The following is a 24,771-nucleotide window of genomic DNA, read 5'->3' on the forward strand; positions in this document are numbered from 1 at the left end:
GAAAGCATGAGGCATTCCACACATGTATGTAAATAGAGATCCCATGTGTAAAATAGGTGGGCATATGATTTTTGCCAGTGTTGGGGCTTCAGTTCAGGCCCTGGGAGCAGGCCTGACCTTGTAGTCTTCAAGGATGGTGATCTTCCCCTTCCCCTACAGTGCAACAAATTTATCCAGACCTGAATTCAAATCCCAACTCTGGCAATAAAATGGCGTGAATTCTGAGCGAGGGTGCTTCATTCATAATTTTTTATTTATTTATGTTATTTTTTTGCCAAACCCAGGCCTTGAACTCAAGTCGAGGCAACACTGCCTTTGCTGCAATTATCCTAGGATATAGCCTCTGGACCCACAGCCCATCCTTGGATCCTAGGAAAAAACAAAAACAAAAACAAAAACAAAAAATGGCCAGAAGGGGAAAAAAGCAGCAGGAATTTCCACCTCGTGCTTGTACGTTTATTTTCCTTTGCATAGTGACCCTGTTGGTCTGAACCCGGCGGCCTACAGAGTGAAGGTGACCTGGCATGGCTGAAGACCTGCTGGCTATCGGGGAAGTCACAGCCAACCATGCAACGGAGGCCATGGGTTGGAATCCGGGTCAGCCGCCCTACATTGTGGGAATGGTGGAAGATCCTGAAGTACTCGTTTCTGGACCTAGGAAGTGTGGAATGTGATCATCTCATCCTTGAATGAGTAGTTCCTGCAGGATGCAAGTAGGAAATGATAAGCAAGACTCATGGGGTATCCATTATTTTTTATGAAGAGTTGATGAAGTGTGACAATAATCATCACAGTCAATAAATGGAGGCATTGGGGAAGATCTGAGAATTGGTAGTCACAGGGTAAATTGGATTCCATCACAGGTCGCCATGTCTCCTACTCTATTCAAATATGTACTTATTTGCATACTATCTTCAGCTTATAAATGGACGACAATTGTGCTCCCCCTCACTCCGGGCCTCGATCTCAGGTCCTGGGAATGGCCTAGATCCTTAGTGGCTCACAGGCTGGTGTGCTCACGTGGATCCATTCGCCTATTGGGCCTGCTAGGCTCCAAGTTCAGATACCAGCAGTGCCAAAAGATTCATCCTGATTTCTGAAGCCAATCATTGCACCTGTTTTCCTTTCCTGTGCGAGTCCTGGGTCTCCTCTAAGATGTAGAATGCATGGGCCACCCTGTGGCCATAGGAATAGGTTGTCATCCATGCCAGCCCAGTTATACCTGTCATCATATACTCAAGAACATACACAATACATACATGAATAACAAACAAAATGGAGAGGATAACTAACCTCAATGCAGGAGGAAGTCCACACATGGATGTGAATAGACATCCCAAGTTTCAATGATGCATTGAGGATTATTGTGGCCTCCCTAGGGCTAGATCTCAGTTCTTGGGAAAGGCCCAGCTCCTTAGTGGTTCACAGGCTGGTGTGCTCACATGGATCCATTGGGCAGTTGGGCCTCCTAGCCCCCAAGTTCGAATCCCAGCTCTGCCAAAAATTCACCCTGATGTGAGAAACCAGTCGTTGCACCTGTTCTTCTGTGCTGTGCAAGTTCTGGGTCTCAGCTACGATGGAGAATGCATAGGCAACTCTCTACTCATGGGAATCAGTTGTCATCCAGGGCAGTACAGATATACCTGTTACAATACTCAATAAAATACACAATACATCTATGAATAAGACTCAAAATAAAAAAAAAAAACTACCTTGAATGCAAGATGCATACCACCCCAGTATGGAAGTAGAGATCCTAAGTTTAAAAGAGGTGGGCTTGTTATTTTGTCCAGTGCTGGGGCTTCAAATCATGCCCTGGACCAGACCTGACATTCTAGTTTTCAAGGATGGTGAGCTTCCCCTTTCCCCACAGTGCAATGGGGTTACCCAGATTTGAGTTCAAATGACAGCACTGACAAAAGTTTCATCCTGATGTCAGAAGCCAGTCTTTGTACCTGTTTTCCTCTCATGTGGAAGTACTTGGTCTCAGCTAGGATGGAGAATGAATGCATAGGCAACTCTATAACCATGGGAACAGGTTGCCATCCATGTCAGCACAGTTATATCTGTCACCATACTCAGTAAAATACACAATACCTCCATGAATTAGACACAAGTTAAGGAGAAGTGCACCGAACACAAGATGCTGTCTACACCAATATGTTAATACAGATCCTGTTTCAATTATGAATTTATGCCTATCCTGGCTCTCCCTGGGGCTCAATGTCAGGTCCTGGGAACGGCCTAACTCCTCAGTTGCTCACTGGCCAGTGTCCTCCCCTTGACCCTTTTACCAATTGGGACTGCTAGGCTTTGAGTTCAAATCCCAACTCTGCCAAAACATGAATGCTTCTTTCAGAAGCCCATTGTTGCACCTGTTTTCCTGTGCTGTGAAGTCCTGGGTCTCAGCCAGGACACAGTATGCTATATAGGCAACTCTGTACACATTGGAATAGGTTGCCATCCATATCAGCACAGTTATATCTGTCATCATATGCAATAAAATACAAAATGCATCTCTAAGACACACAATAAAATAAATAACTACATTGAAAGCATGATGCATTCCACACATGTATGTAAATAGAGATCCTATGTGTAAAATAGGTGGACACATGATTTTTGCCAGTGTTGGGGCTTCAATTCAGGCACTGAGAGTAGGCCTGAACTTGTAGTCTTCAAGGATGGTGATCTTCCCCTTCCCCCACAGTGCAACAGAGTTACCCAGACCTGAGTTCAAATCCCAGCTCTGGCAGTAAACTGGGGTGAATTCGGAGCTAGGGTGCTTCCTTCACAATTTTTTTTAACAGACTCAGAGCTTGAACTGAAGTCGTGGCAACTCTGCTTCAGTTCCAATCATCCTAGGCTGCAGCCTCTGGACCTACAACTCATCATCGCATCCTAGGACCCCAAGGCTTGCAGGAAAAAAACCGTGAAGGGGAAAAAAAAGTGGCAGGAAGTTCCACCTGGCGCTTTTATGTTCATTTTCCTTTGCATGGTGACCATGCTGGGTCCGAACTTGGTGGTCTGCAGATTGAAGGTGATCTGGGCTTCAATTCAGGCCCTGGAAGCAGATCTGACCTTGTAGTCTTCAAGGATGGTGAGCTTCCCCTTCACCCACTGTGCTATAGTGTTACCCAGATCTGAGTTGGAATCCCAGCTGTGGCAGAAAAAATGGTGCTAATTCTGAGCTAGGGTGGTTTATTATTTTTTATTTTTATTTTATTTTATTTTTTGCCAACCAAGCGATTTGAACTCAGTTCATGGCAACTCTGCCTCAGCTTCGATCACTTTAGGCTGGTTGGCTGCCATAGGAGCATAGCCGATCCTGTGATCCTAGGCCCTGAAGCCTTGCAGGAGAAAAAAAAAAAACCTCACTGAAAAATTGCCACGTGATGGATTTTTTTACATTTTATTCCTTTGCATGGTGACCAACCTGGGTCTGAATGACAAAGCTAAAAGTTTACTTCACTTTTCATTGGCCAAGGCTAGTGGGCTATTGCTGAAGCCACAGGCCCATATGTCATCGAAGGCCCTGATATTGAATCCTAGTCCTGACACCTACCAGTGGGGAGACTTCCCAAGAGACTTGTTCCTATCCACAGGAATAACGATGGAATGTTTGGAAATTCATGATTGTATAAGTTTCTGCGGGCATCGGTCTAATCTAAAATGGTCTAATCTAAAATGGGACGCAATGATCCTAGGATGCTGATTGATCTTAATGAATGGTTTATTAAGCATGAAAACAATACTACTCCTTCAATGGCAGCATAATACATAAGAGTTGGTAGGAATGTAGTTGATGTCATTGAATCCTAAGTAGATGTCTCTGGAATTCTATCCATGTATGCCTATTTTGTCGACCCTTGTGGCTCAATCTCAGGGTCTGGGAACTGTCTGGCAGCTTCCTTGGCTAGAGGTTGCCGTGTTGAATTAGGTCTGCTAGGCTCTGAGTTCAGATTCCAGCACTGCAAACAATTGGATTGTGGAATAAGAAGTCAAGTGTTACACCTGTTTTCATTTTCTCTGAGAGTCCTGGGTGTCAGACATGATGGAGAACACGTCTACAAATTTAGATGCTGTGTGATGGGATGCCATCAGTATAATAAATGGAATGCATATCATCACAGTCAATAAATGGTAAATAATTGAATAAAACAAAAATACAATCAACAACCAGAATAAACATGATATGGACTGAACAACTATAGGTAAATACAAATACTATCTTTACAATAAATATAAATTGTATGTTTTCCAGGGCTTAGGCTTGAATTCAGGCCGAGGGACCAGGCCCAACTTTCTTGTCTTCAAGCCTGGTGAGCTTCCCCTTTGTCCACAGTGCTACAGAGTTACGCAGACCCTGAGTTCAAATCCAAAGCCTGGTAGAAAAACAAACAGCGTGAATTGCAAGCCAAGGAGCTAATTTTTTTTTTTATTTATTTTTTTTTTTTTTGCGAAGCAAGGTCTTGAACTCAGGTCATGGCAACTCTGCCTCAGCTTCTATCATCCTAGGCGGGGGTGCAGCCACTGGAGCCACAGCCTATCCTGGGATCCTAGATCTCCAAGCTTTGCAAGTGGGAAAAATATGCACAGAAAAAAAGTGGCAGAGCCGGGCGCCAGTGGCTCACAACTGAAATCCAAGCTACACAGGAGGCTGAGATCTGAGTATCACAGTTCAAAGCCAGCCCGGGAAAGAAAGTCCGTGACAATCTTATCTCCAATAAACCACTAGAAACCCAGAAGTAACACTGTGACTCAAGTGGTAGAGTGTTTGCCTTGAGCTGAAGAGCACAGGGATAGTACTCAGGCCCAGAGTTCAAGCCCTATGACCGACCAAAGAAAAAAATGTTGCATGATTGCATTTTTACATTTTCTTCCTTTGCACCATGACCATCTGGAGCTGAATGACAGGGCTCCAAAGGGTACTTCATCTTGCATTGCTGAAGGCTAGCAGGCTATTGAGGAAGCCATAGTCCCGCACAGGAACATAGGTCTAGAGTTCGAATCCCAGTCATGCCACTTCCAAATAGTGGAAGATCTTAAGAGACTCGTTCCCATCCATAGGAATAACGATGGAATGTTATCAATGTCACAGTTGAATGAGCTAATCGTGAATGCTAATCATATAAAATTAGACATAATAATTTCAGTAGACTGATTTTATTTAATATGAAACATTAAAAGAATACTATTTCTTACAGGGATATAATAATTTCAGTTCCTTGATTTACTTAATAGTTTATTAAGGATTAAAACAATACCATTAATTACATAGAGGCATAATATACACCCAAGAATTGGTAGAAATGTAGTCTATATAACTGAATAATGTGTAGACATCTCTGGCACTCTATAAAGATAAATATTTATTAGCATAATACCATCGACATGTCAATCTGTTCTTATTTTGTCAACCCTAGGGGCTTGATCTCAGACCCTGGGAACTGCCTGTCAGCTCAATTTGCCCCAGGATGGCGTGCTGACACTCACCCATTCAGGAATTTGGCCTTGTAGGCTTTGAATTCAGACACCAACACTCCCAAACAATGAATCATGGAGTAAGAAGCTGATGGTGACACATTTTCTTTTTCTGTGAAATTCCTGGGTGTCAGATGTGAAGTGGAATACATATGCAGACCTATATCCTATGTAATCAATGTAATCAATGTTCTATGTGCCATAATACTTAATAAAATAAATGGCCAATACATAAATAAAACAAAAAATAAAATGAATAACTACACTGAATGCAATAAAGAGTCAACATATGTATGTAAACATAATGTATGTAAAATATACATGAAAAAGATGTTTTCTAGTGCTGGGGATCGATTTCAGGCCTAAGGAACAGACTTGAATTTCTTGACTTCACGGAGGTGAGCTTCCCCTTCCCACACAGTGCAACAGAGTTACCCAGACCATGAGTTCCAATCCCAGTCCTGGCAAAAAAAAATGGCACCTTCATACAATGTGACATCCAATTCTTAGATATTTCATTATGTCTCCATTTAATGAATATGATTGTTTAAATGCTTCATAAAGTGTTAGTTTAAAATTGATCAGAGTCCTAGGATATAATTGTGTACTATTTTATCCTAGAATCGTTCAAGAACTGCCCATTCAATCATGACATATATCACATTCCATTGGTATTCATATGGATAGGAATGGATTTCTTAGGATCTCCTGCCATTTGGAGGTGGCAGGAACAGGATTCAAACTGTGGGCTCCAGCTTCCACCATTTAATCCTCAGGATAGGGAACTCACAGGTCTGTCCAAGAACATCAGCAATACCAATGATTAGGCAGGCACCCATGGCTCTCAGTAGTTCTCCTTACTTACAAGTCTGTGATAGGAGGATCATGGTCAAAGTCACCCCTGTCCAACTTCAGTGCCAACAAAGTCAGAAGTAGAGTCGTGTGGCTCCAGAAGTTGAGGGCTAGCCTTGAGCAAAAGCAGCTCACAGACTGTGCCCAGATCCAGAGTTAAAGGTCCAGGACTGGCAACAAACAGACATACAGAACAATCTGTGCAGCCATCCAGCTAAAGCAGGTCACCATCATGTCCCCAGCAGGATTGGACAGAGTTTCCTTGGAAAGCAGCTGCTCTTATCTTGACTCCGCCCATTCTGCCTGCATCACAGTATTCTGGTCACACCCCCATTCTTTCATGGTTCTTTCTGAACAATGGGATACAAGAATGGCAGCCACACCCAAATTCCATGTTGCCCGGAAGCTCCAGGATTCCCTCTGTTGGTTGACACCACTACCAGCAGTTGAGGAAGGTAGAGGTGGCTAAGCGGTGAGCAAAAGACTCCAGGAGACTTTGGAGTAGAGTACGAAATTGACATCCTAATCAGTGAGTGGGAGAAGAGAGGATTTCCCAGAGCCTGGGAACGTGGCCAGCCCATATTTCCCATCCCAGCGCTCAGATGTCTGAAAGAACAAGACACCATGAGAAAGCTGTGGGGATGAACACCAGAACACCGGTAGAAGAATCCTCCTGACAGACCTGCAACATTCAAGAAAACAAAGAACATGAAAAAGGGAAGGATCCCCAAGACAAACACCATCGGGGAGCGAGATTCAATGGAGGATCTTGCCAAAGGTGATGCCCACCATGGGCCACCCGTACCTTTGGACACAGTCACAGCCACGAGGTTCCAGAGTGTCAATGGTCCTGATACCACCAAGGATCTGCAGAGGTGCTACCGACACGTGGTGCCCACTATGGACCACAGCAAAAGAAGAAACCAGGCACCTCTGTGCCAAGATCCAACCACTGAAGCAGGAAAAGTCAGACTTGCAGGATCAATGGAAGAAAGAGAGGGAGAAGATAGCCCAGGTGAATGCAGCACCTAAAATGGAGCTAGAGATCCACAAGGCACCCATACAGAGGTTGGTTTCTGCAGAAAGCAATTTACAATGTGCACCCGCCTGCGTGCAGCAGGTGGTCAATGACACAGAAAGGGAGCACGAAGCTCTCACCAGCTGCCTGCAGGCCGCAGAGTAGTGCGTGGCAGAGCTGGAGATGTCAGCTTCTGTGGTTACTGATCACAGAATGAGACTGAAATGTTCTTTGAACAGCTGCATGAGGTGACCCTTCTGCTCAAGGAAGGCGAGAAGCTTCGATGACCTGGAGCAAGTGAACTCAAAGATACAGGAGAAGCTAGACGTGCTCTGGACAACAGGGAGAAAGGAATCTGCAAGTTCCAATAAGCACTGGTGGGGCATGAGGAACTGAAGAGACTACTAGACAATGTGAGCTGACTGGTGAGCACAGCGAATCTAGAGAGAGACACCTTCACAGAAGACCTGAGCATTGAGAGGTCCACGTGGAAGGAGGAGGCCCGGCAGCTGACCCAGCGGGTGAACCAATTGACCGAGGAGAAGGAGCGAGGGTCGAGGCAGGTGTTCAGCCTAGAGAACACTGGAAGAGCCATGGCCCATCTCAGGCTGAGTGGCAGTTGCAGGCCCAGACCTACTGCACACAGATGGAGTTGAAAAACCTGGAGGAATAACTTCACATCCAGGTCCAGGAAAACCAGAGGTTCCATCTCCAGAACGCAGAGCAGCAGGAACAATTGTGCAGACTGGAGGAGAAGGCCAAGGATTGGCAGGAGACCCCCGAGACCCCATGATGTGCATATGTGTGTGACAGACAGCTGGAGAAACAGCTGGCCCTGCTGTGGGAGGCTCTCCACAGGGTGAGCAGTGAGGAGAAGAAGCTGGCTAGCATCCTGGACACAGAGCAGCAGGTGAAGAAACACCTGCGGGAACAGCTGGTCCACACAGAGGAGAAGAGAGAGGAATGGAAAGAAGTGGCTGAGAGAGAAAGAAAGCCAAGCATCTCAGGACCAGCAGGACAGTCCCTGGCCCCGCTGCAGGAGCTCAGAGCCATCTATGAGTGCCACATCTCCACCAATTAGCGGCTGAGCTCTGAGAAGGAGGCCCTGCAACAGCACATAGAGAGGCAGACCTAACTCCTGGAGCAGCTGAAGAAAGTGCACAGCCCGACCAACTGGGGAGACCAGGTAGTGCCCTCAAAGTGGCAGGACACTCTCAAGTGCCTGAAAGTAATCAGACCACAGGAGGAGTGGCTGCAGCCCCAGCTGAGCTTCCTGGCGTTCCCTGGGGAAGCAGAAGTCTAAAACCCTGGAGAAGCAAAAGGTGAGGAGTCGACTCCCCCCCATGTGACCATTGCAGAGGATAGAGACATTCCCCAAACCGAGAGACACATGGATTTGTGAGCACTCTTAGTGGCTGAAATCCACAGGGGGGAAACTCCTGCAGCAGGAGTGGCAGGCCTGCTGCAGGCACCAGGTTCACCTGGCAGCTCAGTGCCAGAGAAAGCTCGAGCCACAGGCCCTCCATCACATGAGCTGGCACCACAGCTGTGTGGGTATGGGAAGTGGGACACGTGGGTGTCCAAGAAGAAAATATACTTTGTCCACGACCTACCTGATAAGATGGACTTCCATAGTCCAGCGGGTGATCTTCAACATAGATGCAGCCAGCTGTCGGCACACATCACACTGTTGAGGAGTCCCTCATGGCATGTAAAGAGCAGATGTTCATTCTGGCTGATCTGTGTCAGAAGAAACCTGAGCATGTGTACTATCTGTCCTAGGAGAAGATGGAGAAATGGAGAGCCGGCTGTGGGAGCCGTTGTCACTCGTCACAGGGGAAGACATGGACAACGGGCTCCAGATGCCAGCACAAGCTGAGCCTCCTGTCACTGCTGCCGCTTTGAATGACTCCAGGCTCCAGGGCGGGCGAAATGAGGGAGGAGCAGAAAGGTTTTAAAGAATTGCCACTTCAACACAGTGTGGAAACTACCAGAAGGGAGATCAAGATTCTCAACCCCATAGAGGACTCCCCCACAAAGCACATCCTGCCGCAGCTGCCCCACATCCAGAGCCACCCACAGCTCACAGGCTCAGGTGAGGAACGGTCCTTCCCTTTCTTCTGTAGACTGATGTAGATGATGACTATGTGACATGATGATTCTCCAAAGCCTCAGCAGCCACCATAAGTAGGTGGCCAGGTGGCCTTTTCTCAAGCCTCCATCTGCTGGGTCATGGGAAGGGTAAACTGCGGGTCGGGTAGGGCAAAGGCTGCTGGGAGGTGACCCATATTCAAGGGACATCTAATGGTCCATTGGTGGCCAGGGAAGAGGCCCATGCTATGCTTATCACAAAGAAGAAATTGTTTTCAAAGGGAAAACAAGCCTACAATAAAGATTTGTTCTTCCAGTCCTGGAGCTTGAACTCAGGTCCTGGTCACTGTCCCTGAGCTCTTTCTCTCATGGCTAGCACTCTACCACTTGAACCACAGGGCCACTTCTTGTTTTCTGATGGTTCATCGATGATAAGAGTCTCACACACTTTCCTGCTCAGGCTGGCTTTGAACCGTGATCCTCCAGATCTCAGCTTCCAGATTAGCTAGGATGACAAGCATGAGCCACCAGTGTCCAGCATTTGATACCTTTTGAAGGCATCTTGGCCAGTCTGTAAAAGGAGACCTAAAGGGCCTGGGTAGACCTTGACCCCGTCAAGGAGCTGGGTGGGGGAAGGCTGACCTTCTAGCCATTCTGTTCCCCAAAATTAAAGATGCCATGCGGTGTTGGATGCATCAAACACCTAGGCCAATAACCACCAGACTCAGTAGGGAAAAGGTAGAGAATACCCAAAGATTTCAGTGTAGATATCTTTGATTTTGCATGCATGTGGTGTGTGTGCATGTGTGTGTGTATGTGTGTGAACTCAGGGCCAAGGCTCTATCCCTGAGTTTTCTTGCTCAAGGCTAGTGCTCTGCCACTTGAGCCACAGCCCCACTTGCTTTTCGATGGTTAATTGTAGGTAAGTCTCAAGGACTTTCCTGTCCACGGTGGCTTCAAAGCATGATGGGATCCCCAGGGAAACAAGAGTAAATACAACTGATACAATCCCTATGGTGGACAACTCCTGCCTCCTGATGGCTAGAGGTGGAACATGCGTCCCTCTGCCATCATGGAGGACTATCGTCCTCTAGAGTTCAATTTGGGGAAGTGACCAGGGACAACCTGACTTTCGCTCACCCTGAGTGATGATTCCACAACAGATCTGTTCCACCCTAGGCCAAGAGAGCTCCAGGAGGCCCTGCTCCCAGGGGCACAAGGAAGTGAGAAGTCAGCTCCAGGCCCAGCTAAGAGCCTTTGCCCATGGACACCCCAACTTGGCCTTCCTGATTACCATAAGGCCTGTCAAAGAACAACCCCCAAAAAACAAACCAAAATTGGATCTGTGAATCAAAGTGGTAGAGCTCTAGCATTGAACCAAAGAGTTCAGGGACAGGGGCCCCAAGTTTTTAGTTCAAGACCCCCAGCTGACCTTCCCCCATAAAACACACATTAGCTAAATGTGAACAAGTAAGATTTGTGAAGTGTTTCTGAATAATGATGATACTGCAGAAAGCACCCTAATTCTAATGACAGCTGAACTTGTGACATACAGGTATGTGCTGAGTCCTTCACAGGGTGCTGTTTTCTGAGTCTATCCCACATAGGGTGTTTTTTCTGAGTGTTCAAAAACAATTCTGTGTGCTGAGTCATCCCAAAGGGTGCTATGTTCTGAGTCCTTGAGAAGAGTAGGCTGTGCTGGATTTTTCAAAGGGTGCTGTGTGCTGAGTCCATTACACAATGTACTTTATGCTGAGTCCTTCAAAAGTGTGGTATGCTAATTCATACCAAATGGTGCTATGTGCTGACCCCTTGAGAAGGGAGGGACAGGTGATTTTTTTCAATGGGTGCTGTGGGCCCAGTCCTTTACACAGGGTACTTTTGCTGAGTGCTTCAAGAGGGCTGTGTGCTGAGTTACCTCAATGGGTGCAATGTGCTGCATCCTTGAGAAGAGAGGATGAGGTGAGTGCTATATGCCGAGTCCTGTAGACAGTTCTCTGTACTGTCTTTCAAATATTGGTGTGTGTTGAGTTCTTCCACAAGGTGGTATGTGCTGAGTCCTTCAAAACTGTGCTATGTGCTGAGTTTTTCAAAGGGTGCTGTGCACTGAGTGTTTTACACAGGGTGCTACATACTCAGCCCGTCAAAGGGTGGTGTGTATGGAGACTTATCACAGGATGCTATGTGCTGAGTCCTGGGAAAGAGTGCTACGTGCTGAGTTTTTCAAAGTGTGCCATGCACTGAGTCCTATACACTGCATGCTATGGATTCCCTCCTTCAAAGGGTGCTGTGTGCTGAGTCATCCCAAAGGCTATTATATGCTAAGTCCTTCAAAGGGCACATTGTGCTGAGTCTTTTACTCAGGGTGCTTTGTGATGTTTTTTTGAAGTATGCTGTGTGCTGAGTCATCCAAAAGGGTGCTATGTTCTGCGTCCTTGAGAGGTAGTTTTCCCCAACAATCTCTCTCAGTCTCTCAGTCTCTCAGTCTCTCAGTCTCTCAGTCTCTCAGTCTCTGTTTCTGTCTCTGTCTCTCTGTCTCTCTGTCTCTCTGTCTCTGTCTCTCTCTCTCTCTCTCTCTCTCTCTCTCTCTCTCTCTCTCTCTCTCTCTCTCTCTCTCTCTCTCTCTCACTGTGTCACTGTGCACATGTTTGATATGTGGAGTGGAGAGGCTTGGAGGAGAGTCTCCTCTTGTCGTGGGGCTGAGGGGAGATTCGATCCCCTGAGCAAGTGCTAGGGTTGGTGGGGAGTGCTGAGCTGAGGGGAGGCTGTAATTCCCATGGCCTGGAAGCCTTAGGGCCCAATCAGGGCTGCTCTTGTGGGCAAGGTTAGGGGGTGGACCCAAGAGGAATAGGGGACTGGGCCAAGGGGAGGAGGAGGCAGGGCCCAGGGGCCTCACTGTGGAGGCAGCAGTGGCCAGGGTCTCACAGGGGAAGGTGCGCATGCGCAGAGGGTGTGAGGCGGCACGCGAGAGAAGTGGAGCTAGAAAGAGAGCGGAGAGTAGAGAGGACAGGCACGAGGGGAAGTGGCTTCACATGCTCTGTTCGTGGATGAATAGAAAAATAGCCAAAATGAGAAAAAGGCAACAAATGTACAGCCAAGAAGAATGTCGTTAGAATAAAGGTAGAGGCAATAAAGGTGCAGCCAAGTGTATAGGAAGCCTTGAACCAACACCCCCTTCCTGCAGGCATGCTTCCATGAAGCTTATGCTTTGTCTGGCGTGAACTCTCACACAGATTCAGCAGGAGGTGACATGGAATTTCTTCCTTTTTTATTTTTCACTTGAAGCTCATGAATGTCTTGGTGCACAGAAGAGACAAATCTAAAGATCATCCAGAAAATGACTGGAAATATAAGAATAAGTATTGCGTGAATTGATCTGACAATGGCAATTATAATTATTATATGAATCCAATCCAGAGGATTGAGGGCCTCCACGTTATGCTTAAATAACGCTGCCAAAGATTGTAAATTTTTTACATCTGAATGAGCTTTACTAACTGCTGTAATTTTGTCCAGTAAAGCCTCCATAACATTAGAGATATGTTTATCTATCCAAACTCCTAACAAATGATTTTTGGTGGCATTCCAATTAAAAGAAAAGTTATATTTTAGAGCAGTAACACAGATATATTTAAAACTAACCTGACATTTAACTGAGAGTTGTGTTTTTAAATTTTGAACTTCCTGACCTATAGACAGAACCACTTCCTCCAGAGCATTTATTTTCATTTCTAACTTTTTATCTATAATTTATTTTTTTTCTAGGGCTAATGAAACATTTTTGCTTAAATCAGTAACAAAATGAGCAGTGTTTACTTCATTTACAAAGCTGCTGTAGAAATCGCTAAAGAGCTAATTATTGTTATTAAAGCACTTATTCCTAAAATCAAGGCCGCAACAAAGCGTTTTGGCTGCAACATAATATCCAGAGTTTTCAACATTTGTAAAGCAGAATTTTTAAACCAAGGGTCATTTTATAGATCTACACGTAACATTACATACGAAGGTCTTTTTAAAATAAAAATTACAGAATATGTTTTACCCAGAGAAGAAGTAAGACAATTAGTAAAAATAAAATCCTTACAGCTAATATAATAAGATTTTCCTTGCTTAATAATGATTAAATTATCTAGTTTTCCAGCTAAAATTCCCATAGGATAACCCACACATGCTCTTACCCCAATTGCAGTTCTCTTAGTTTCTTTGGGCTTTTTCAGTAAAATCATGTTTTTTGCTGCAAAAAGTCTGAACAAATCCAGCTGAATGCCCGTTTTATTGTGAAAGGGAGAATGACTCACCAAAATGGAAGCTACCCACCCTGGAGTGAGCCATTTTTTCAGGGGTTCCTCGTGCATATCAGGAGCATAGCCATTATACTTTGATGAATTATGTTTTAAGTAGGAGGCATAATCATAATCGGGGTTAGCAATGGAAAAATCAAAAATACTATCTGGTGCCCAATGGGGTTGTAAAAAAGAGGCCTTTTGAAATCCACATTCCCACCATTTTGCTGAGGTAATTAATGCATCCCCAAACTGATCCTTGTCATGATATTTTTGTAGGCAGTTACCTAAATGTATATACCTCTTGGGAATGAAAAAGGATTCATTATAAGTATGAAAGCCTAATATCATCATGCCAATTTCCCACATCAATCTTTTTTGAACTTTTATCATTGGATTGAAAAAGGGCATCAGTAAAAAAAGTTCTATAGTTTATAGGCGAATACCCAGGGAGATTTTCTCCTGATAGCGTTATACAAATTGGAGTGATATCTGTCATTCCTTCATAATTAATTGTTTGAGAAGTCATATGAGAATTAGAATAGTCCTCCAAACCCCCTAGCAGGTCACTATTATTTGTCATTACTTGTATTATATCTTCATCCCTCCCATCCCACGGGATATAGAAGATGAGGATTAGGTACATATGCCCAGTATTGTTCTCCTGAAACAGAGACTGACTGCACAGCAATAATGGCAAGCATAGCAAGAAACATATTTTCAACAGTGCTAGTCTTTCCCGTAGAAACCACAATCTCCTCCGCAGAATGGGTGAGCTTCTTAATTTGTTCCCAGGTTGGTGGTTGAGCTTCTTTTGTTGTCTTTGCCTGTTGAGGAGAAAGGTGAAGATTTTGAGTTTCTGCATCGTTTTCTTCATTTGCATCTTCTGTTTTTTTGTTTTGTTTTGTTTTGTTTTTTTTGCTGGGTTTCTCTTATTTTTGTAGGGGCACACGAGTCGGTTGAGATTCCAGATGGGTGACTCGGCATCCTGTGGAAACACACATGTATACCCTCTTCCCAAGGTGATTAATACATCAGGCCCTTTCCAGGTGCCTGTGAGCAAATCTTTCCTTTTAACTTTTGGCTGAACTTTAAATCCAATTTCGCTCCAATGTTTTTGCATAAGTCTAAGTTTTTGGTCATTAGTATTAAGGTGACTAATTACAAATAAAGCATGATGGTTTCTCTAGTTAATAAGTCAGCCATCATATTTCCAAATGAAAGAGGTGGGAAACCACCATCTATTCCCTATAATGTAAGCTGGACCAAACTTAGTCATAACTGTTGTGGGAATCTTTCTTTTCCTTTTATTATCAGAGGTCCCTTTTTCTATAACTCTCTGTGCTTTTGGGATAACTCCTTCTGGTTTAGTTTAATCCATTAATTCTGTCTATTGTAACATATCTGGAAATTTTATATTTCTATATTTACTATGAGGGAGCCGCAAAACTGCTTTTGAATTTGCAGGAGTTTCTGGAGGCAGCGTCCCATCAGATGATATATTGATTGGGGAATTGTCCACATCTAATCTTTGGTCCTAGTCTTTATTATTTAGAGAAGCCGTCTCTATTGGACTGGAAAGAAACAACATGCTCTGTTCGCGGATCAATAGAAAAATAGCCAAAACAAGAATAAAGACAGCAAAAGTACAGCCAAGAAGAATATAGTAAGAATAAAGGTAGAGGCAATAAAGGTGCAGCCAAGTGTATAGGAAGCCTTGAACCAACACCCCCTTCTGCAGGAATGCTTCCATGAAGCTTATGCTTTGCCTGGCATGATCTCTCAGGGAGACTCAGCAGGAGGTAATGTGGCAGATGGGGTCTGCTCTTAATCATGCAATAGATGTGGGATAATGAAACAAAACATGATTCTCTTTCATCATTACCCAATCTCCATGATGAAGGGAATCCTTCACTCTATTCAGTTTTGCAGCTGGGGAAAATGAGGCATGGAGAAGCCAGGTGATCTACTCATGACCCCCAGCGCACAGGAAGCTTGGCCTGACTTCTCTGCCATGCTCCCTAGGACAGTGGGTGCTATGCAGTCCACTTCTTATGGTGGGAAATCCACTGCTTGTCAGTCGTGGGGCTTGAACTCTGGGCCAGGACACTGTACCCAAGCTCAAGGCTAGTGCTCTACCACATGAGCCACAGAATCACTTCCCTTTTTCTGGTGCTTCTTTGAGGATAAGAGTCTCACAGACATTCCTGCCTGGGCCAGCTCTGAACCATGATCTTCATATCTCAGCCTCCTGTGTAGTTAGGATTATAGGCCTGAGCCACGGGCACCCGGCATTAAGTGTAATTTTGGCCTTATTTCTCTCTCTGTCTCTCTCTCACACAGGAACTGGTTGAATGGGTGTTGGAGGAGGTGGCCCAGCATCCCTATCTGGCTCGAACCCAAGGTGGTCCTTTCATTCTGGATGTGGGCTGTGGTTCAGGAGCTGTGTCCATCACCCTGTTGAACCAGCTTCATGAGGTAAGCCCCTCTGTGCACTGGGTGGACCATGATGGTTATGCATTGTCCATCCCATGAGTCCTTCCCCAAATCCCTCTGCAAGACCCTTGAAAGAAATTGGATGAGGAGGCATTGTCCCCCTGCCCAGCACTATCCTGGGCCTCTGACCTTCACCCTCACCTATCTGGTCAGACCCTGGTTATAAGACAATGAAAACACTCAGTGTCTACTATCCTTTGCTAGTGTGTGTCATTTCAGTTAGGGGGGCGGAGTGCAGAAGAAAGACCCTAGACCTGAAACCTCTCGGGGGACGTTTGTTCTTGTGACAGAGCCCAGTCATTGCTGTGGATAAGGAAGAAGCCACCATCAGACTGACCCAGAACAATGCTCAAAGATAGGTAGGCTGTTAAAGTATCAAACACACTCATGTCTGCTTCCCACTCCCAACTATGGGGTGCAGTGTGGGTGGCTCAGCCCTGGGCATAAGGGATTATAAATGGATGGTGGCAGTCAGGAGCTGGTGGCTCCTGCCCATCATCATGGCTATTTGGGAAGCTGAGGTCTGATGGTCGTGACTCAGAGCCAACCCGGGCAGGAGAGTCCGTGAGATTCTTATCTCCCAAGAACAACCTCCCCCTCAAAACCCACACACACAAAAAGGCAGATTTAGTGTTGTGGCTCAAGTGTTAGAGCCTCAGCCTTGAACAAAAGAAGCTCAGAGATAACCTGAATCCAAGCCCTAGGACTCACAAAATAATAATAAAATAAATGAACTCTGTATACCTTTTATCTGACGACCAAGACAGATGGATTCAGTCTTCTCGCTGGTTCCTGTAGCCAAAGGTAAGGGGCTTCCCTTGATGTTCCCCAAAACTTCTCTTTCTCTCCTTTATCTGTCCAGGTTCAGTTGCAGGGCATAATTCGGATCATCCCCCTGGATGTGACCTTAGGTACCCTCCCCCATTCGCCTTCCTTGAGGTGACTATCCTGGATGCACTCCCTGCTGGAAAGATGGGGTACCAGAGAGATGGGGGTAGGTATCCCCGACAAACTCCCATATACCCACACCCACACCCCCACACACACCACTAGGCTTACTCAGACTAGCCTTTTCCAAAGACCCTTTATCTCCTTGGATTAACTGACCTAGGAGAGGATCTTGATCCCCTGAAACTGATTATTTTAACTTGGGCTTGCTAGTTGAAACGGGAGCAAAAAAATAAAAGCCTTTGTTGCCCGTCACCCGGGACTAAGGCTCACACTGTCATCCTAGCTACTCAGGAGACTGAGATCTGAGGATCACAGTTTGAAGCCAACCATAAGCTAGAAAGCCTGTGAGACTCTACTTTCCATGGAACCACCAAAAAGCCTGAAGTGGAGCTCTGGCTCAAGTGGTAGAGCCCCAACCTTGAGCACGAAAATTCAGAGACAGCTCCCAGATCCTGAGTTCAACCCCTCACAAGGAAATGGACCCGTCTTCTTGCCCACAGACTGCCTGAGCTTCGAGGGCCCTATCTCGGAGTGTGTAAAACACCTGTCCCTGGGTGGTGTATCAGTGCCTTCTGAAATCCGGTGGTGGAAGCGAGCCCTTCCCCTTTGTGCATTCTCAACCCAAACTGGACGGAAGGCAGCATGTGATAAGGCCAGAAGCCTGCAGAGCAGAGAGGTTCCAGCTCTGCCAAGGTGATCAGAATGGGCTTCTTAGAGGCATCACTTGAAAAGAGGGTCTTGCTTAACAAGGAGGAGCTGACAGGAAGCACAGAGAGCAAAGTTGCAGCAGATGATGGACAACATAGCAGAGCGTGTTCATTTCCAGCCAGGACTGTTGGTGAGAAATACGGTAGAGATGTGCGAGACTGTCTGGAGACAGGCCCGATGGGTCACAGAAGAACAGCTATGCAGGGCTGGGATTGTGTCTTAGAGGTAGAGGGCTTGCCTAGCATGCAGGAAACCTTGGGTTTGATTCCTAGGTCCTGCATACACAGAAAATGTCAGAATTGGCACCGTGGCTCAGGTGGAAGTGCTCACCTGGAGCCAAAGAAACTCGGGGATACCACCCAGGCCCCAAGGCCAACCCCAAGGGTTGTCAACATAAAACAGCTCTACAAGGGACCTTGGTGACCAGTGGATGGCTATGCCCTGTAACTCTTAATAGATCATGCATGCTTTGTGTTTCCTTCTTTGACAGAAGTGAGCTAGACACTCCTTCTGCCCTGGACACCCCGGGACGCATTATCAGCAACCCTCCCAACATCTTCCACTGGGACATGGAACAGCTGGCCCCAGAAATTCTCAGGTACTGGTTGGTTGGGGCAGGGAGATACAGGGAAGGCCCCAGAACTCCTAATGGGTCTGATCTGCCCTGGACGACCAGGCCATCCATAGGAGGCAAATGGTAGCTTAGACAGGGCTAGTGATGTGGAGGGGGCCCTTTAATGCCCATGGCCCCACCCAGATTCTGAGCCTTCCTTTGCTGTCCCTGAGGGAGGTAGAGGGGTGTTTAGGTGGTAGCGTCTAGAGGAGGACTAGCTGGAAATTCTGAAGGACTAGACACCTTAAGCCATGTGCTGGTGGCTCACACACCTGTCATCCCATGCCTGTCATCCTGGCCACTCGGGAGGCTGAGATCCAGAGGATCTCATTTCCCAGACCAGGCAGGAAAGTCCCACCAGAGCCTCATCTCCAATCTGCAACTGGCAGTTGTACTGTGGCTCAAGTGGTAGAGCACTGGCCTTAAGGAAAATTAGAATTCAGGGACAGTACCGAAGCCCTGAGTTCAAACCCAGCAACCAAAAATCAAAGAAAGGAAGGAAGAAAGAAAGACACCCCTTCCTTGCTTGCAAGAGATGTTGAAGTAGTGAGGTTGCTGTGGTTGGGAGACCAGGTGCTGGCCTCACTGTACAGACATTTCTAAGAACTCCCCAGGTTTGCCCCAGTGTGAAACCACAGTAGGATGGGTGGTGCCTTACCAAGAACTCCATAGGTCGTGGCCTGTGGCAGGCAGGGAATGGGTGAATGGGAGCAGGGGTGGGATATTAGGGTCAATTATATGCTCTCCATCCATGGAAGAATGGTTTTGGATGCTGGTGGCAAAGCCTGAACTGAAGGGTTGCATGTGGTCTGTGGCCTGACCAGATGGGTTTCCCCTGAGTCTAAGAAGGTGGCTGAAGCCAGGCGCCGCTGGTGGCTCACACTGTGTCATCCTAGATACTCAGGAGGTTGAGATCTGATTGATGATCGTGGTTCAAAGCCAGCTTGGGAAGGAAAATCTGTGAGACTTTATCTCCAGTGAACCACCAAAAAGCCAGAAGTGGCACTGTGACTCCAGTGGTAGAGGGCCCACCTACAGCTGAAGAGCTGAGGGATTGTGCACAGGCCCAGAGTTCAAACCCCATGACAGACAACCAAAAATAAGGTAGCTGAGATTTCTGCATAGTGGTGTGTACATTTAGGAAATTCCAGGCTGTGTTATGAGCCATTCCAGATGTGTGAGAGGCCATGAATTTTGTCTACAGTTGGTCTGAGGATAGTAGTGCCATCTTCTTGGGGGTGGGATGTTCAGGTTGCTCAGGGACTTCTGAGGCCTTGGGCTACGTGTGTGTGTGTGTGTGTGTGTGTGTGTGTGTGTGTGTGTGTGTGTGTGTGTGTTTGTGTGTGTGTGTGTGTGTGTGTGTGTGTGTGTTTCCCTCTTCTTTCTCTGTCCACATCCTGGGTCCCTGTTTGACTCTTTCTGCCTCAGATGGTGCCCCTCTTCCATGCCGACCTTGTCCTTTAGCCCCCTATCAAGGTCAACATTGAGTCCTAAATTGCCAGAGGCCTGCATTTCAGCTTTACTTTGAGACCCAAGTCTGGCCTGTCCAAATCTTTGGGTACCTCCAGGGGATTCTGGGCCAGCAGGGCCGGCTGGCATAGGCTCTCCCCTACCTCTGGGGGTCCTTAGTCATGCGATGACCTGTTCTTTTTCTCAGCTGGGCCTCTGGCTGCATGTCCCTCTCGTCAGGCTGGCAGTGGAGTGGAGGAAAGGGGGTTTCTGGTGGCTCTGGCCAACTTGAGCTTGATAGCTGACTGAAGGCTGCCCATGCAAGGAGGGTCCGGGGATACATGGGAGGTGAGGCCAAAGTGGCTTGGAAGTATCCGTTGGTGTCTAGGAAATGTCAACGTAACTTTTCGCAGGAAAGTCTATCTTCCTGCCCCAGCTTGGCCTATCAGGTCGTTCTAGACAATTCTGGATGCCCAGAATACAGAGGCACAGACTTTAGATTCTACATACAGGGAACTGGGGCATGAGAAACTGGTATGGCCAATACCTCAATGTTCTGGGGCATTAGCCTTGACCTGGCTATGCTCCTCTTGTTAAAAGTTCTCTTAATCCAGTGCTGGCCACACACCAGCCACTTGTGGCAGTACTATGAAAGTGGTATGAGTGGAAGTGAGATCAAGGGTGACCGAAATCTGGATTTATGGCCTGATTGGGGGTGAGGTGGAGACAAAGGATGTCTGTAAAAAGAATCTTAGAGCTGGAACTCAGGGTCTAGACATTTTCCCTGAGCTTCCTTTGTTCAAAGCTAAACATATGCCACTTGAACCACAGCTCACTTTTCATCTTTTTTAGTAGTTTACTGGAGAGAAGTGTCTCACATACTTTCCTGCCTGGGCTGGCTTCAAGCTGCCATCCTAAGAGCTCAACATCGTAAGTAGGTAGGATTGCTGGTATGAACCATTGGGACCTGCTAAGGATGTTGTTGTGTGTGCTTTTTTGTGCATGAGTGTGTGTGTATGTGTGTGTTCGTGTGTCTACCAAGGCTTGAACTCAGAGCCTATGTGGTATCCTTTAGCTTGTTTGCACAAGGTTGGTGCTCTACCACTTGCACTACAGCACACATCAGCAACCAGCAGCCTCTGACTGTGTCTGGGCCATAGCAGTAAGTTCCCTGGGACCTGCCCCTCCATCCGTGCACAGGACCACAGGACCAAGGGAAATGTCACTATGGATGCTCTTTTGTAGTCGGCCTACGACTGAAGACCTTCATTGGACCTCAAGCACTGGTGAGCCCTGGAACTCCAGGGATAGTGAATGCTACAAGCACCAGCCAGCCGGCTGTGGATTCCTGAACCCACAAGTCTTTCATGAGCCCAAGTCAACACCCACAGGAGGTGTGCCTGACAGATTTGCACTCTTGTGATATCTACGTGAGTAGGCTTTACCTGCCATGCCACCTTCTGCCCCTCCTGGCCCAGAACCGTGGTCTGAGACATTGATTTACTGCTCAGACCCACACTGCACCCTTGACAGATTTCATTCTGTTGAGCCAGACAATGACCTCCATGCCTCAAGGCTGGACACTTCTCTGATAATGTGGATCAATCTGTAGGCAAAAGCCTCCAAATGGGCTGCTCTCAAGACTTGTAGGATACCTAGACATTGGGAGAAACTCAGGGGCCCACTGGAAAATACTCTGCTTAGAGCCACAAAGTGAGATCCAAGCAGGCCAGGTGTTGGTCATGGGTTGCTGTCACCTAGCTTCAGCTTACCACTTGAGCCAGAGGACCACTTCCAGGTTTCTGGAGTTTCAGAGTTCCCAGACTTTCCTGCCTGGGCTGGCTTTGAACCGCGACCCTCACATCTCAGCCTCCTGAGGAGCTAGGAGGACAGGCATGAGCCACCAGTGCCCGGCTGACTTGGCCTTTCACAACAGTGGACTAGGAGCTCCTGAAAGCTTTTCTTTATTTTTTTTTTGCCAGAACTGGCCTTGAAATCAGGGCTGGGCTCCGGTCTCCTAACTTTTTCCCTCGAGGTTGGCACTTTACCACTTGAGCCATAGCGCAATTTCTGGCTTTTGGTAGTTCACTGGCAAGAAGAGTCTCACTAAGTTTCCTCCTCTGAGCTGGCTTTGACCCACGATCTCTGAACCCAGTCTCCTGAGTAGCTAGGATTTACAGGAGTTGAACCACTGTTAACATTGGGTAGAAGCTTTTCTTAAGCAAGAGTTTTTCCCTGTGTTTGCCCTGACTCTTCAATGCAAAGGATGCCTGAGTGTCAGGAGCTGTGAAAAATAGGCTTCCAGCCACAAGAAATGTCGGGGATTCATGGTGAAAAGTCAAGCTAATCTTCCCCCTGGGCCTCATTCTGGGAACCCATCCTCTTCCCTACCAGTGACTCAAGTACAAACTTGACCCAGACTCGCATGTCCTGCCAGATTTGTCTGAAGCCACAGAACCTCCATTCCACCCACACCACCTGCTCTACACCACACCTCAGGACCTTTGCCCATGTTGTACCTTCTGCATGAGGCTCTCTATCCTGTTTCCTGCCTTAGAACTTCTGTGGAATTTTGGCACTGGTTATATCACCGGTTGGAGCAAGTCTTCCCTTCCTTTTTCCCTCGAGAGATGGAAATTGTGCAGGCTAACTGGCAAATGCTCTATCTTGATGTGTGTGTGTGTGTGTGTGTGTGTGTGTCTGTCTGTCTGTCTGTCTGTCTGTGTCTGTGTGTCTGTGTGTCTGTGTGTCTGTGTTTGTGTGTGTGTCTGTGTCTGTGTCTGTGTCTATGTGTCTGTGTGTCTGTGCCAGTCCTGGGGTTTGAATTCATGGCCTGGACACTATCCCTGAGCTTTTGTGCTCAAAGCTAGCACTCTACTCCTTGAATCCCAACTCTACTTCTGGCTTTTTGGGTGTTTAATTGGACAAAATTGTTTCATATAGGCTTTCCTGCTTGTAATTGTGATCTTCAGAATTTAGCCTCCTGAGTAGCTGAGATTACTGAGGTCAGCCACAAGCACCTGCCCTCTACCTCTTTCCTCTAACCTTGGCCCTCCTGAGTCCCAGAAGAATATGTCTCACCAGGCTCCCTTTTATTTTTTGCCATTGTTGGGGCATGAAGTCAGGGTCTGGGCAGGTTCCTTAGCTTCTTTTGCTCAAGGCTAGTCACAGTGCCACGTTTGGCTTTTTCTGTTTCTGTGGTACTGAGGAATTGAACCCAGGGCTTCGTGCATACTAGGTAATCACTCTACCACTAAGCCATATTCGAAGCCCAAGGCAGACTTGTAACAGGAGTTATGAGGGTGGGATTTATTGGCTTACCCTTTGGCATAGAAATCGCTGACTATTTCATAACTTTGCTAAGATTTGGGACCAGTCAATGACTCGGCAATGAGGAATGATGAATGAGTGAGAGCCACCAGGCCCTAGAAGCCTAGGCTCACATCCCACAGAGGGATGGAGAATATAGATCCAGAAACTTGGATCACTCCTGGAGGCAGTGGTAGGCTGCTAGGTGTCCCAATGGGACACCTCAGCTAGAACATAATGCATCCATTGCACACACCAGCCCAGTCAAAGCCTTCGGGGATTCAGTTATTAAATGACAGAGGGATGCTTTGTTCAAGCTGCCGGCTGATACTTAGTACTCTCTGAGGGCTTGTCCCAGCCTGCCCAGGTTGGGGCGGCTGGGTATGGGCAACCTGCTGAATGCCCATCATCCATACATCATCCATCCATACACAGAGACATGGAGTTACTGCTCCCTTTTTTTGAGGGGGGGGGTACAGTTGTGGGGTTTAACTATGAGCCTAGCTCCTTTTGCTCAGGGGAAGCACTCTGCAACTTGAGCTACAGCCCCACTCATGGAGTTATTTTTTTTCATGTGATATCTTAGAAATAAGAGTGTTGCCAACTTTCCTGCCCTGGCTGAATTCAAATTGGCATTCACTACATCTCAGCTTCCTGAGGAGCTAGGATTACAGACAGAAGCCGCTGACACCTGGGTTTCTTTTCTTCTTGTTCTTTTTTTAATCATGGCAATCTGAAATCTTCAAGGTGTCATTCCAATGGTTTGCATTCGAAGTAAACTACCCAGTCCTGGAGATCAAATGCTAGGACTGCTACCCACAAATGGAGGGAGATCCTGACAAACTCATTCCGATTTTTGTGAATGCTAATGGAATGTTATAAAAGAAATAATTACATTTGCAGTTAATGCATGATTCTATTTTAGAATGCCACGCAAATATTATTGGATTTATGTCTTCCATTCCAGCACCATAATATGATTCCCGAAATGGAAGGATATTGACTAATTTTTAATTAATATTTTTATAAGTATTCTACCATGATACTTCATTAAATAGTGGCATAATGTAATAACTAATTATTGGTAATAATATACATAATTGAATATCCTCACATTCCCTCTTTCTCTCTCTCTTTCTCTCTCTCTCTCTATACACACACACACACACACACACATACATATTTATTCATGAAGAAGCCAATTTGACAAATTTTTGTCTTTTCTGTGAAAGTACGATGTATAATCCATATGCAAATATAATATAGATGAAATGATGTAATAAATGAAGTGTTATATGTATAATACATAAGGGTATTAATAATAAGGGTAATAATAAATAAGGGTAATAAACTTTATACACATTAAACCCATGTATGTAAATAGATCTCATATAAGAATATTATGCTGAGGCTTTAATTCAAACCCTGGGAACTGGTCTGAATTTCTTGTCTTTAAAGTCAGTGAGCTTCCCCTTTACCCACAATGCTACAGAGTTACCCAGACCCTGAGTTCAATC

General features: G+C 46.2%; 1 long non-coding RNA gene across 1 annotated transcript; it reads right to left on the reverse strand.

Annotated features, from left to right (window-relative positions):
* Positions 1-491: 491 nt before the first annotated feature.
* LOC138835131 (uncharacterized) lies at positions 492-6,561 on the reverse strand. Its single transcript, XR_011374460.1, has 3 exons — positions 6,350-6,561; positions 1,294-1,494; positions 492-700 (listed from the first exon to the last, which is right to left on the reverse strand). It is a non-coding gene; the product is annotated as an uncharacterized lncRNA (long non-coding RNA).
* Positions 6,562-24,771: the final 18,210 nt, after the last annotated feature.

This window comes from Dipodomys merriami, unplaced genomic scaffold (genome assembly GCF_024711535.1).
Source record: "Dipodomys merriami isolate MVZ:Mamm:240054 unplaced genomic scaffold, mDipMer1.0.p SCAF_23, whole genome shotgun sequence".
NCBI lineage: Eukaryota > Metazoa > Chordata > Mammalia > Rodentia > Heteromyidae > Dipodomys > Dipodomys merriami.